General features: G+C 44.8%; 1 pseudogene; it reads left to right on the top strand.

Moving 5' to 3' along the window:
* The first annotated feature begins 10225 nt into the window (after nucleotides 1-10225).
* Nucleotides 10226-10395, top strand: LOC122237569 (annotated as a pseudogene).
* Nucleotides 10396-10643: the final 248 nt, after the last annotated feature.

The following is a 10643-nucleotide window of genomic DNA, read 5'->3' on the forward strand; positions in this document are numbered from 1 at the left end:
TGCTTTTACAAGGACAAAGTTGAGCTTGGTGTTCTTCTCTGCTCTCTTTATGTGCAACGGCTGTTCTTGTTTCCTGTAGTTTAATATAACTTTTCAGGTAACGTTACAGGAGACTTTAGTAGCCACAAAAATAAAATTGCAAAGCTGCAAAGCTGCAAAGCACCATGCAAGTGGTTGGGAGGGCTGGTGGGAAGCAAGTCATTACCAAGTCCTCTGGTGTATAAAATGACCTCTGTGACAGAACACGAAAGCCGTGTACTCTCGCAGACATCCCGGAGAATCGCAGAAAACCTTGCCCTGTGCACAGGCTGGGAATTAAAACAAGATCTGAGCCAGACACAGCTAATGTGCCTCTGAGATTAATATAACGAGAATGAGTAGTTTCCAACAAATAATAATAGAATTAAAGTTGTACGTGGATCAAGAAAACATTACACGCATACACGTACATTTTTTTAATGTACGAAGGGAAGACTTTCCAATAACATCATTAAAGGTCTGTATTCCCTCACCAAGAAATTTTGTATCTACATAGCCCTGAAAACCTAATGTTTTAAAAAGCCTTATGGTGGGGTGCCTGAGTGGCTCAGTCAGTTAGGCATCCGACTTCGGCTCAGGTCATGATCTCGTGGTTTGTGGCTTCGAGCCCCACGTTGGGCTCTATGCTGACAGCTCGGAGCCTGGAGCCTGTTTCCGATTCTGTGTCTCCTTCTCTCTCTGCCCTCCCCGGCTTGTGCTCGCTCTCTCTCTCTCTCTCTCAAAAATAAATAAACATTAGAAAATTTTAAAAGATAAAAAATAAACAGCCTTATTAATGGTAAATCTGACCTGAAATGAACTGACACGAAGCTGTTTATATTCTTATTTCTCCCACTTCATTTGAAAAGTTATGTTTTACTACAAAATATAAATGTGCTTGATTATGGAGTATTGCCCCAGACCCCACTGGGGATGACTCAGAATAGCCAGTATATGTGCTTTATTACCATTCTAAAACCTGAAAAGTTCTGAATTCCACACACATCTGGCCCCAGGGGTTTCAGATAAGAGATTGTAGGTTTGTATTACTTAAAAAGAAAAGAAAAAAAAAAAAAGAAAAGAAAGTAAGAAACATGGTGTTGGAGGCTTGTCATTTCCAGGGAAGAGGAAAGAAATTGTCCTCTCAAAAGTGACATTTTCAGCAGCCCATTGAGACTGGCCAACAAGCCCGTTTTCCAAAGGAATTTTCTGCCTCCAGTCATTCTCAAGAACCTGGGATTTTTCACTCTCAGATCAAGGTATAAAATGTGTTCTTGACTCTGAAATGTGCTTGAGGGTTGGCTGGTTTAACGCAAGACTTGCCCAGTTCACTTGCTATTAATTTGTGAACAATTACTCTTGGAATGACTAGATCTGTGCCTTAGAAGAATTATGTAGGGCGCCTGGGGGACTCAGTTGGTTAAGTGTCTGACTCTTGGTTTTGGCTCAGGTCATGATCTCACAGTTCAAGAGTTCAAGCCCTGAATTGGGCTCTGTGCTAACAGAATGGAGCCTGCTTGGGATTCTCTCTCTCTCTCTCTCTCTCTCTCTGTCCGTCCCCTGCGGTCTCACTCTCTCTCAAAACAAATAAACTTTACAAAAAAGCAGGGGGGCTCCTGGGTGGCTCAGTCAGTTAAGCGTCCAACTTCTGCTCAGGTCGTGATCTCAAGGCTTGTGAGTCCGAGCCCTGCTTCGGCTCTGTGCTGACAGCTCAGAGCCTGGAGCCTGCTTTGGATTCTGTGTCTCCCTCTCTCTCTGTCCCTCCCCCACTCGCACTCTCTCTCTCTCTAAAAAAAATAAACACTAAAAAATTTTAAAAAAAAGAATTATGGTAACAGTGTAATGAAATAAGAGGGAGGATATCCACAACAACCCTTGTGATGTAATATGTAAGTATACATACCCAGAGGTTTCTTTTCTACAGCCTAACAATGGTTCTCCCCGAAACAGTATTACTCAAGGCGCCCACTTATCCCAAAGTAAGAGAAGTCTGAGTACATTTACCACAATGATCTCATCTTGCGCTTGAGAGAGAAAAATTAGCACACAGAAACTATTTTACACTTGAAAACTTAGGTTTTGATATCAGCTTTGCTTCTCTGACTTAGATAAGTAAATTAACCTCTCTGGATTCCGTTTATCTGACGAATGAAAGAAGCTGGGCTAGCTGAGTTTGAAGGCTCCTTCCTCCTTCCTGCACTGGCCTTCTCCCGATTCCGTGACCCGTGTTTTATGTTAGTTTGGCCACAAGAGAGAAAATGCCACAGGGGCCATATTATTACTGAGAATCTTATCATTGGTCCTAGACTTTTGAGAATGAGCACTGTTTTAGAGGATATTCAAAGCCAATTTTTGAGAACGTTGTCATTTTGTTAAGGTGGAAAATTCAGATGACAAGCTGATATATTCATAGCTAACTTCGCATTAAGATACTTGAGGTCTGGTTTTGTTTTTTGTGTTGTTTGTTTTTTGTTTTTTTGGTTTTAAACAAAGCAGTTTCTCCAGGTGACCCTCCGGTTGGTAAATTGCAAGAGACAGTCTAGAAAAATGAGGTATAGGGGCGCCTGGGTGGCTCAGTCGGTTAGGCGGCCGACTTCGGCTCAGGTCATGATCTTGCGGTCCGTGAGTTCGAGCCCCGCGTCAGGCTCTGTACTGACAGCTCAGAGCCTGGAGCCTGCTTCATATTCTGTGTCTCCCTCTCTCTGACCCTCCCCTGTTCATGCTCTGTCTCTCCCTGTCTCAAAAATAAATAAACGTTAAAAAAAATTTTTGAAAAATGAGGTATAATCGATACTATGCTGGAGCCAGCTAGATCTGATTCCAGAGAGAACGGGCTGGTAGATTTTCAGAAGTTTTGCAAACTGTGGGTTGTACCTCTGTGGTAGAAACACTACTCTAGGGGCGCCTGGGTGGCTCAGTCGGTTAAGCGTCCGACTTCAGCCCAAGTCACGATCTCGCGGTCCGTGAGTTCGAGCCCCGCGTCGGGCTCTGGGCTGATGGCTCAGAGCCTGGAGCCTGCTTCCGATTCTGTGTCTCCCTCTCTCTCTGCCCCTCCCCCGTTCATGCTCTGTCTCTCTCTGTCTCAAAAATAAATAAACATTAAAAAAAATTTTTTTAAAAAAGAAACACTACTCTAATGGTGTGCTGTTGTATATCTCTTCCCAATTCCCGTTCTCACAGCTTGGAATCGTCCATGGTGGGAGTATTTACAAATGCTAAAAATCAAGGTTTTATTTATTGTTTTGTTGATCGTCTAAACTTAATAAAGTGGTAGAGAGAATGTTAATAACGCAGATTAAAAGTGTGTCGGGTCTATAACCTTTACGTTGTGAGTAGTGAAAATATTTGAGGTAATATTCTTCTAGTATTTTCAGACTGTCACACGATTCAGCGAAGAGGTCGCTCCTGACTGATGCGTGAAGCTACCACATACATCTTCATGGCTTCACTTTTGTGTTATTTGTTAACACGGACAAACTATCAACCAACATTCATGTCAGAACCACACTGATTTATCCACGGCAGGAACAACTGCTTTGCTGGGCTAGATAATCATCAAGCATTTATCCACAGTCTCATTGTGTCAAATCATGGTTGAATTGCAAACACCGTTGGGCCACGAATGCAAGGGTTCGGCCAAAAGTAACGAAAGCTTTCCGTGAGAATCAATTAGCTGCATGGAATTTACAATAAAGAATATTATGTGGGGCGCCTGGGTGGCTCAGTCGGCTGAGCGTCCAACTTTGGCTCAGGTCATGATCTCACAGTTCGTGGGTTCGAGCTCCGCGTCGGGCTCTGTGCTGGCAGCTCGGAGCCTGGAGCCTGCTTCGGATTGTGTCTCCCTCTCTCTGGCCCTCCCCCTCTCACGCTCTGTCTCTCTCTCTCTCTCTCAAAAATAAACAAATGTTAAACAAATATAATAAAATAATATTGTATAATTTGTTATTATTTTTCAGTTGGGTGCTACATTTCCTTTATGTCAGCGAAAATTAAATGTATGTGCACACACACATTTTCTTCCAAGAGCAGGTGGTTAAACATTTACCAGCCCACTACTGAGTATAATTGTATCTTCCCTGCCAGGAGGCAGAGAGTTAGACCTTCCCACTCTGAGTCATGCTTATGGGATAAAGCACATATAGGACAAAACCTCAGTAAATTGGACTATACACGCAAGGGCAACTTGTGTTAATAAAAATTATCTTAGAGTAATTAAGAAAATGTTATTTGTTGTTTTCAAGTGCTTAGAACAACACAATTAAGCGCCAACAGAGGGTGTGGTCTGCTTTAATGAAAAAGCAAAGAAAGTTTAATTAGCACTCTGTATGTAAATAGATTTTCTAAAGCTTTTACTGAGTGCTCGCAGTAATTTATTTTCTTGAATCAAATCACTGGCTTCCCCCTCCACTCAGCTCCATTTTCAAGCTTCGTAGGTCACCCAGGTGGCACAGATTTCCACTTGTGCCTCAGTTGAACACCTTACCCCTGCCCTGAACAACTCCAACGGTTCCCTATTGGCCACAGGATAAAGTTTAAACTCCTTTTTCCCCCCAGGCTTTTTTCCAGCTTCCTCCACTATTACCTTCTCTTGACCTTGTTCCCATCCAGAGTCTGCAACTATGGCCCAGGGGCCAGATACGGCCTGCAGACTGATTTTATACCGTCCTTGAGCTATATATATATATATATATATATATATATATATATATATATATATATATATATATATAAAACATTCTTAGCTCATATGTTTACTTATTTATTTTGAGAGAGACACAGAGAGAGAATCTCAAGAAGGCTCCTCACCGTTGGCAAAGAGCCCGACTCGGGGCTTGAACTCACGAAGTGTGAAATCATGACCTGAGATGAAACCAAGAGTCAGACGCTTAACAACCTGGCCACCCAGGTGCCCCTGAGCTAAGAACAGTTTTGACGTTTCCCAAAAGTAGAAAAATAAGTCAAAAGAAGAACAATATTTTCTGACACATGAAAATGATATGCATCCCATGGGGCGCCTGGGTGGCCCAGTCGGTTAAGCGTCCGACTTTAACTCAGGTCATGATCTCGCGGTCCGTGAGTTCGAGCCCCGCGTCGGGCTCTGGGCTGATGGCTCAGAGCCTGGAGCCTGTTTCCGATTCTGTGTCTCCCTCTCTCTCTGCCCCTCCCCCATTCATGCTCTGTCTCTCTCTGTCTCAAAAATAAATAAACGTTAAAAAAAAATTAAAAAAAAAAAGAAAATGATATGCATCTCAAATGTGAGCATTGATAAAGTTTTATTGGCACACAACCACACCCATTCAGTTGCAACAGACCCTGAATGGCTCACATACCTAAAATGTTTACGGTACAATCTGACCCTTTGCAGAAAAAGTTTGCTGGCCCCATTTTCACCGCACTAAACTCCTCATTTTTCCCAACTCACAGAGGTTTTTTGCAGTAAGTAGTTTGAACATGGTTGTCTACCTTTAATCTCTGTTTCCTGGAGGGCAAGTCCTAGCACAGGACCCACGGCCTTGCACAGGCTTCCCCCCTGCTCCAACCCGTTCACTGAATCCATGAAGTATTTTCTCACCACAAAACCCTCAGTCTGGAACATCCCTCCCCTTGTTCATCTACCACACTTCTCATCATCCTCCAGGATCAAACCCAAACCTCCTTTCCATGAAGTCTCTCCCTCTCTCTCTCTTTTAATGTTTATTTATTTCGAGAGGGAGCAGGGGAGGGGCAGAGAGAGAGGGAGAGGGCAAGTCCCAAGCAGGCTCCACCCCAGCATGGAACCCAGTGTGGGGCTGGATCCCACGACCATGAGATCACGACTTGAGCAGAAATCAAGACACAGACGCTCAACTGGCTGAGCCACCCAGGTGCTCCCTCCACGAAGTCCCTTTTAAACATTCTAGGCCAAAGGGCACCTGGCTGGCTTAGTCGGTCCATCTCAGGATCCTGAGTGCAAGTTGGATGTGGAGCCTACTGAAAAATAAAAAAGACATTCTGGACAAAATCAAGCATCTCCTCCTCTGCTCTCAGTCTCTCAAAAATAAACAAATGTTAAAAAAAAATTTTTTTTTAAATGCTTCAGTTCCCCCAAAGTTCTAGGTGCTTCCACCACAGGAACGTCCCCATTGTATCATGACTAGCACACAGGTTTCCTCGTCTCACTGCTGTCACTAGACTAGACTCTTGGGACAGAGGGGATGTCTTTGTACCTCTAACTCCAAAACACAGGGCGGGCACACAGGAGGTGCTCAGTAGGTGTTAACAGAATTGAATCGCACGTAAGCCCTTGGCTTTCAGCATTGAAAATGAGAGAAGACATATCGACTCAACACACAGAAAACGCAGAGGTGTGAGAGAGAGGAAGGCGGGTGGGCTTTTCCCGCCATGGGGCCTTCTCTGTGGGCTCAAGTCTTCTGTAAAGATATGTTGGTAGGGGGAAATCCGGCATTGGAGAGTGGAGAGGGGATCGTTCGATGAGCCGACCCCTTCAGAGACGGAAACGTGCACTTTTCCTCCCTTGCTATGGGAAGGCTTAACCGTGCCAGTGTCGAGATGGCAGTGATGTGGCATCATCACGCGTGAGCTGAGGCGCTCCTGTCCCCTCAACCCTTCTGCTGGCAGTGCGGTCCCCAGCCCAGCAGTGTCTACATCACGTGGGGGCCTCGTGGCAGCGCAGAATCCCAGACCTGCTGAAGCAGAGTCTGCACGTTAGCAAGACCCCCGGATACGTGTTTGCCTTTTAAAATTTGAGAAGCATTTGGGGCGCCCGGGTGGCTCCGTCGGTTCAGCATCTGACTATTGACTGCAGCTCAGGGCGTGATCTCACGGTTCATGGGATCAAGCCCCGAGTTAGGCTCTGTGCTGACAGCACGGAGCCTGCTTGGGATCCTCTCTCTCCCTCTCTCTCTTTGCCCCTCCCCTGCTCGTGCTTTCTCTCTCTCTCTCTCTCTTTCTCAAAATAAATAAACCTTTAAATAAAATTTGAGAAGTGTTTTTAATGGGCAAGGATACACTGCTTGGCTTTCCCATCCCGTCAGAAGCCCAATATTCCAAATTATGTAATCTCTACTGTGCTGGAGGGACTTGGTAAAACCCAGAGGATTGAGGTTCTTTCCACTCCTGAGATTTATGAAGGTTTCTTTCAGTTCTGAGCACCGCTCTATAATACACTGTCTAGTTGCTGCCCTATTGCGTGGCTCAGTAGTTCAACTAATATTTCCCAACTACCTTCTCTATGCCCAGCACTGTCCCCAAAACTAAGGTGTAGCAGTGGACTAGCCAGAGAAAGTCACTGCTGTTATCAAACTTAGATTCTAGCAGAGAAAGATAGTAACAACTTGCATAAAATTGTTTCTGGGGCGCCTGGGTGGCTCAGTCGGTTAAGCGTCCGACTTAGGCTCAGGTCATGATCTCGCGGTCGATGGGTTCGAGCCCCGCGTCGGGCTCTGTGCTGACAGCTCGGAGCCTGGAGCCTGCTTCGGATTCTGTGTCTCCCTCTTTCTCTGACCCTCCCCTGTTCATGCTCTCTCTCTCTCTCTCTCTGTCTCAAAAATAAATAAATGTTAAAAAAATTTAAAAAATTAAAAAAAAAATCGTTTCTTGTGAGTCCCCTTGACAGAAATGGAACAGGGTGATGTAACAAAGACTATCCAGGGTGTGTGAGGAGTTGTTACATTAGAGAGGGCAATCAGGAAAGACTTCTTGGAGGAAGTAGCATTTGAGCTGAATCCGGAAGAGAAGGAGCAGGTGAATGTCAGTTAGAGAGGAGCGTATAACAAAGGAACAGTCAAGTCCCTACAGCAGGAACTAGGTGGATTTAGAGAAAGGTCGGAGAAGCTGGGATGTTGTGAGCAAGAGAGATAATGTAAGATGATGCTGGAGAAGTGGGGGGAGCCAGATCACACAGGGTAATCTTTGTAATTTTCCTACATGCAGAGGCCTGGCAGGGCTGCTTTATCCCTAAAAATAAAAAAGATCATTTTGGCTGCTCTTGGGAAAATGAACGCAGAGGGGCAAGAGTAGAGGCAAAATAGATGGATAAAACATTAATTAGCAATATATACAATGGGCTTCATCAAAATTAAAAGTGTTTGTGCTTTAGTAAAGGGTGCCTGGGTGGCTCAGTCGGTTGAGTATCCACCTCCTGGTTTCTGCTGGGGTCATGGTCTCACGGTTTGTGAGTTCGAACCCCACGTTGGGCTCTGTGCTGACAGCCAGGAGCCTGCTTGGGATTCTCTCTCTCCCTTTCTGCCCCTCCCTCGTGAGAGCTCGCTGGTGCACACACACACACTCTCTCTCTCTCTCTCTCTCGTTCAAAATAAATACAAATAGAGGCACCTGGGTGGCTCAGTCGGTTGGGCATCTGACTTCAGCTCGGGTCATGATCTCACAGTCTGCGAGTTCGAGCCCCGCATCGGGCTCTGTGCTGACAGCTCGGAGCGTGGAGCCTGCTTCAGATTCTGTGTCTCCCTCTCCCTCTGCCCCCTCCCCTGCTCATGCTCTGTCTCTCTCTGTCTCAAAAATAAATAAAAAAACATTAAAAAAAACGAAAATAAATAAAAATAAACATTAAAAAAACCTTTTGTGTTTCAAAGGACACATCAAGAAAGTAAAGAAAACACACAAATTGTGGGAAAATATTTGCAAATATCTGATAAGGGACTCATATCTAGAATACATAAAGAACTCTTACAACTCATGGGGTGCCTGGGTGGCTCAGTCGGTTAAGTGTCCGACTTCGGCTCAGGTCACGATCTCACGGTCCGTGAGTTCGAGCCCCGCGTCGGGCTCTGTGCTGACAACTCGGAGCCCGGCGCCTGCTTCGGATTCTGTGTCTCCCTCTCTCTCTGCCCCTCCCCCGCTCAAGCTCTGTCTGTGTCTCTCTCAAAAATAAATAAACATTAAAAAAAAAAAAAAGAACTCTTACAACTCAGAAACAAAAGACCAACCAATGAAACGATGGACAGAGACTCTGCATAGACATTTCTTCAAAGGAGATATACAGATGGCCATAAAACGCATGAAAAGCTATTCAATATAATTAATCATTAGGGAAATGCAAATCAATCCACAGTATGATACTGCTTCCAACCCACTAGTATGGCTGTAATAAAAAAGACAGACAGTAACAATGTTGGTGAAGGGGTGCGTGGGAGGCTCAGTCGGTTAAGCGTCCGACTTCAGCTCAGGTCACCATCCCACGGTTTTTGAGTTCCAGCTCTGCATCAGGCTCTGTGCTGACAGCTCAGAGCCTGGAGCCTGCTTCGGATGGTGAGGGGGAATCTGTTCCACGCATCTCTCTGAGCTGCTGGTGCTTGGTGGCAACCTTTGGCATTCCTGGGCATACATACACATCCCTCTCATCTCTGTGTCCACAGGTGCTCATCTTGTGTGCACGTCTCTGTGTCCAAATTCCCCCTTTGTATTAGGGCATTGGTCATGCTGCAGTCAGGACCCACCTACTCCTATACGACTATATGCATAACCTCCAGTATGATCGATCATATGGACAGTGTTCCTATTTCCAGATAAGGTCACATTCTGATGTACCAGGGAGGGACACAATTCAGTTCGTACAACAGGGGGGTATTATTCGGCCATAAAAAGAGATGAGGTACTGATACAGGCTACAACATGGATGACCCTTGAAAATAGGTTGAGCGAAGGAAGCCAGACCCAAAAGGACACATAGTGCATAATGCCACTTACACGAAATGTTCAGACTATAGAAATCTATAAAGGCAGAAAGTAGATGAGTGGTTGCTTACGGATGGGAAGGGAATCTGGGAATAGGGGAGGTAGTAGTTAAAGGGCACAGGGTTTCTTTTTTGGTGATGAAAATGTTCTGTAATTTATTGTGATAAGGGTTGCACAACCCTGTGAATACACTAACGATTATTGAATTGCACACTTTCAAAGGTTGAATTGTAGGGTATGTTAATTGTATCTCAATAAAGCTGTTACCAAGACTAAACACAAGTTAGGGTTACCAAAAGTGTTAAAGACTGGGTGGTTCAGTCGGTTAAGCGTCGACTTCAGCTCAGGTCATGATTTCACGGTCCATGAGTTCGAGCCCCGCATCGGGCTCAGTGCTGCTAGCTCAGAGCCTGGAGCCTGCTTCCAATTCTGTGTCTCCCTCTCTCTCTGCCCCTCCCCTGCTCATGCTTTGTCTCTCTCTCTCAAAAATAAATAAACATTAAAAAAAAAGGTTATCTTTGTGCAGTGGCAGTATCGTAGCCAATGAGGTTTATCCGAGGTGCAATTATTGCTTAATGGAAAAAAAAAAAAAAGGTTAGCGATAAAAAAAAAAAAAATGATTTCTAGGGTTTGGAGTCCAAAGTTCCAATCCCAGCTCTGCAACCTTCTGTTACCTTGACCAAGTTTCTCTAAGAGCCCTAGCTTCACTGGAAAGAAGCAGGTGGGGAAGGGAGGTATGACCACGAACCAGCAGGGTTATCCTAAGAAGTGGAGATTAGCTCGGTAAAATACGTGGCACATAGTAGTTGCTCAATAAAAGGTATTATTAGTCATACATGTTACATCCGACCCTTGAAAATACAGTGTGAGTCCATCACAGATAAATCTTTCTATGGGTCATTTATTTTCTTAACTGGTCAAACAAGGGCTTT

This window comes from Panthera tigris, chromosome A3 (assembly GCF_018350195.1).
Source record: "Panthera tigris isolate Pti1 chromosome A3, P.tigris_Pti1_mat1.1, whole genome shotgun sequence".
NCBI lineage: Eukaryota > Metazoa > Chordata > Mammalia > Carnivora > Felidae > Panthera > Panthera tigris.